This window comes from Gavialis gangeticus, unplaced genomic scaffold (genome assembly GCF_001723915.1).
Source record: "Gavialis gangeticus isolate Ggan-Ray unplaced genomic scaffold, GavGan_comp1, whole genome shotgun sequence".
Taxonomy (NCBI): Eukaryota; Metazoa; Chordata; order Crocodylia; family Gavialidae; genus Gavialis; species Gavialis gangeticus.
This window is the reverse complement of record NW_017728994.1, coordinates 72,324,997-72,330,003: the sequence shown is the minus strand read 5'-3', so window position 1 is coordinate 72,330,003 and position 5,007 is coordinate 72,324,997.

Here is a 5,007-nt window from a genome sequence, read left to right as displayed (position 1 = left end):
CCTGACCCCAGCATCCTGGCAAAAAAAAAAAAAAGCTCTGCACTTACTGGTAGTAGCAGTTGCTGTGGGGGTCACTGGGGCCTTGTGACAGAGCCCCCCCGACACACCGGAGCCCCTCCCCAGGGCCTGGCACAACTCAGCCCCAGCTGTCTGACAGTGCACGGAGCCACATGGTGCCCTGCCAACCTGGGCTGCACCCATGGAATGGGGCAGTGGCCATACAGGTGCCAGGTGGCCAGGGCCTGTCCCCACTGCCCTGTGCTGCATGGGTGGGAGGGCTCTGCTAGTGATTGCAGGGCTTTTATTTATTTATTTATTTTTATTGCTGGGATGCTGGAACTGGGCAGGGCAGTGATGGGGAGGGCTTGAGGGGCAGACAGAGAATGGGGCCAGCAGGGGTCACCCCATGGCCCCCTCCCCCCTCCTCCAGCCAACTCCTCCCCATGCATACCAGCCAGTGATCCCAACAGTAACTGCTACTGCCAGTGAGTGTGGGGCTTTTATTTTTATTTTTTTAAATGCTACTGCCAGTGAATGCTGGGACACTGGGGTTGGGTGGGGCAGCCATTGGGGGTCTGGGGGTGTATGCAGGGGATGGGGATGGGTGAGGAAGCCATCAGGGGTCTGGGGGTGCAAGCAGGGGGTGGAGCTGGGTGGCGCAGCCATTCGGAGGGCTGCAGGAGCCAGGAGGGAATGGGGCCAGGTAGGGCAGCAATCCGGGGAGCTGGGAAAGCAAGCAGAGGTTGGGTACATGGGCCCTGCAGGGGGGTGGTAGATCTTACAGGGCCATGTGGCCCGTGTTGGGGGGCTGTAGCACTGTGGGGGGGGGCAGTGTTACACAAATTGCCCATTGCTCAAATCACGAGCAAGACTTTATATAGGGGAATAGGGCAGAATGCCACGTTTATTGATTACATGAGTTAGACATAGAGGTTCTGACACACCATCCATACAAACACACAGAAAACACCACGCACATCATCACAGATTGACATACATACACACAAGACAACAATTCTATGCATACAGACAGACAGCAGATATAGTTACCAGCAATAGCTGCTCAGTGTTAACATGGGGTGGCCGACCCCATGTTCACTGAGTAGCTGAGATGTTGTAGCTGATGATGGTGGTGAGCTGGAGTGAGGTGAGAAGCAGGCATGCCTCTGCTCTGGAAGGAAGGCAGAAGATTTCTCACCCAACTTGGCATCGTTTGGCACCATATATATGGTTTTCAGTCTGTTTTACTTCTTCGGGATTTTCCATGCTTAGTCTGTGTTTCTAGCAGCTGCTCTGCATCTGTCTTTTCCTTATCTCACATCGAGGTCACTACAGTTGTAAAAGATAGGTCTCAGCCTTGAAGTTTTCTTGTTGCCCACATGGCAGCATTTCTGCTTCGATTATCTCCTTTGTGCCCTCTAGCTTCAAAGGGATTCTTCAGCTGTTTGTTAGTTAGATGCTGGCTGGTGTTTTAAACCTCTGACACCTTATTGCTTACATAAACAGTTACATCCTCGCTCCTTTTCTCATGCAAACTCCCATTCACTCTTCACTCACCCCTTCCCCATATCTCTCTCATGTCCAAAGCATACAAAGTTCATTCACTTGTGTCAAGATGGAAGCATCATATAATATAGTCAAGCAGCTACCTTCTAAAAGACAGGAATGAAATTATTACATTCATTAGCTCAAATCAACTATACTAAGAAAAAAGTTTAACCAAACGCTACAAATGCTATAGCAGTCTGTGAGCTGTGTAAGGGGGCTGCACCTTGCAGGGGGCAGGGGACCTACCCCTCCTGAACAGCGCCTCCCACAATCCCCCCATGATCCACCCACACCTACCCACACACCCCATGCCCCCCCAGCCCTCCACAGCCACCCACATTCCCCCATCCCTCTTCCCACCCCACTTCTGCAAACCCCACATCCCCGCAGCAGCATGCCCAGGTGCCAGACAGGATGAAACCTGCTGGCAGGACCTATGGCTGCTGGGGCAGCTGTCTCCACATCCTGGTTAGTGAAGGGGTCAGGGGGAGCTCTAACTGCTCTATGGTGAGAAAACCAAAGGCAAACAGCAAAACATATAGGTATTTAGAATTAATTTTATTATGATGATAGAGACACTGGTAGGCTTCCAAATTGCTTTAACACTGTAGATATATCAATAAAACATGCCCAATTGATCACTGTCTCTCACTCTCTGTCTATATATAGTGGTCTTTTGTTTTAATTGTGGAGGAATATGGATTTTGGGGTATTTTACAGAGTGACTTTGGGATTCTGTTATCATGGATTTTTCAGCTTTCAAATAGGAAACACCAGAATTCCTGCTAGGGAGGCAATTGGCAGGACCCAGGCAGAGGAGCCAGCTCAGAGCTGGCACCTTGGACCCAGCTGGATGTGGCTGACCTCCTGGTCAACTGGGGCCAGGAGAAGATGCTTTGACAGTTCAAAGCAGGCCACCACACTGGGAACATCTTTTGGGTGATACCTGCTCAGATGGCTAAACAGGGGCACACTTGGCAGTAGTGCCACATAAAGGCCCCAGGCTCTAGCTCCACTTGGCTGCAGATCTGGAAGGAGCCAGGCAGGGTTATTTTGCCACAATTGGCACAACTTGGACCACACCAAAGTGCACGTCCGAGCATGTGTGCTGAAGCAAAAAGCCCTGGCTCAAATTTTCACCGCTTCTATATGAGCTGCTGCAAGAGCACATGCCTGCATATATGGACACACCCATTATGCCCAAAATAATGCAAAATAACTCATTGAACCCCAGGGAGTTAATATGGATTTGCCATGATATAATCAGTTCCGAATCTAACCTTATATGCAATGATACCTTTGGATTTTTATATAAAATTGGAACTTTTCCAAATCTTTGATCAAAAAGCAAAATTAGAGATTAGTCTAAACCACAGAGATGAGATGCGTATTTGAGATGCCCCAGACTGTGAGTGTCTACACAGGCAATTAATGCAACTGAATAAACTCTGGTGTACTTTGTGCTGGAGTTTATTGCTCCTGTGCACCATGTTTACATGTGAACTCAGGACCGCAGCACATAGAGCCAGGTCAGAGCAGCCCTGGCTGACAGAGGGCCCAGGGCTGCTCCATCCCAGCTCAATGTGCCACAGAGGGGCTGGCTGGGGCAGAGCAAGCTGGAAGGCAGCCCCCACTTTGGAGCACCTTTGTTCCACAGTACAGTAGAGAATGCCACCACAGGATAGGACTTGTATTTACAGTACAGACTAGTACTTGTATCTATGGCAGAGTTAATTAGTTTACTGCGGTGTAATAGGGCTGCATGTGTAGACACAGATATTTTAATGCAGAGCTAATTAGCTCTGCAGTAAATGTCATTGGGTTTCTGGAGGGATTTTTGATGCAGATTAGGATATTGCTTTACAGTCCACTCCAGAACATGTATTCAAATTAGACCAATACATTGACTCTAACAAGTGCACTTAATTACTGCAGTTACTTATTGTGCTTGCTTGAGGGATTTGCTTTCTCCTCATTTTTTCCACCTCTCACTTGTCCACATGGGACTAGAAGCTGACTTTTTGTAAAGTGTTATGACATACAAGTAGGAAAACAATTTCTAACATTTTAGTTGTGTTGTTTACTAACATATCAAGGGAAAGTTCATTCTTGTTGTATTTGACTTTGCTGGAGAAAACTTTGATTTACTGAACCAAAAATCATTCAGATCATATATAGGTGCTTATTCAAATCAACTTTCACCTCCACTTTATTTAGGTTCCATCGTAGACATGCCAAGGCAAGTTCAGTTGGCATAGAAACCACAGTTTGTGTTACTAGTGACTGGATTTAAGATATTTCTGTGTGTGAGTGGAAGCATGATAGAAACGCAGATTGGTTCTATGTATTTCTATTATTTTATGGAAGAAGCAGGATTGCCCACCATGAAAGTGTCTAAGGCTGGACCCCTTAAGCACATGTATTTAATATGTTCCATTTGAGGCATATATATCCATGTAGAGACTGTTCACCTCAGCCAGTTTTGCTTTTAGTCATGCCTGAAGTCACAGAAGCAAGAAACTAGGATCATCCACGCCAGTGAATTTAAACAACCAGGCTTTCTCCTCCTGACCCCATGAATCTTCCATTCTTTTCTGCACATCTTCTGAATGAGGGGAGTGTTCCTCTCCAGCTTAGCTTGTACCCTGCAACTGTATTTTGTGAGACAGCCCATCCTCTTGCAACATGTTTTGCCTACTCATAGCTTCTCAGATGACTTTGGGTACTACTCTACTTAGTTTCTGAGCCCCACAGTGCTTAAGGAGGAGTTTAGAACCCTTTCAGATCAAAAAAGAAAGCGTTTGATGACTTTTAGGCACCTCCAGGGTTAGGTTACAGCTCAGGTTTTCCTATATGCTAATAATTAAAATACCATTGGGATAACAGCAGTTCAATGAGAACAAGCACTAAGTCCCTGATTTGGCAAAACTTTTTTGAATGACTGTAAAGTTACGCACATGCTTAAGTGCTTTGCTGAATTGTGACCTATGGGAGGTCACGTTTATCTATTAATATTTCTATCTACTAGGATGAAAAATAGGGATGTGGTAGAACACTGAAGCAGAAGTGAAATTTGAGCATAAAGGGAAAAGATCACTTTTATTTTTGGTTATTGGAGATCAGGAAGGTAAAATAAGAACTAAGGGCAAACATCAGCTAAAGTTAAAATATGACTCCCACAAGGAAAAATGTGACTGGAATTTGCAACTAGAGGAGAGAGAAGTGAATGGAAGATTAGCGTCTGTCATTTAAGCAATTCCTAATGAGAAACAGGGATGGATTTTTGCCCCTGAAAGTGTGAGTACACAAGGCTATATCTGTCCCTTCAAAATATCAAACAAGCCCAATCTCTTATAAACACATCTCAAAAGCTTGGGAAAGTAGATGAGGACAATATAAAGTAGCAAACTGTAAGTCACTGAAACATGAAGAATCCTTCTAAAAGGGGAAAGAGAAAAA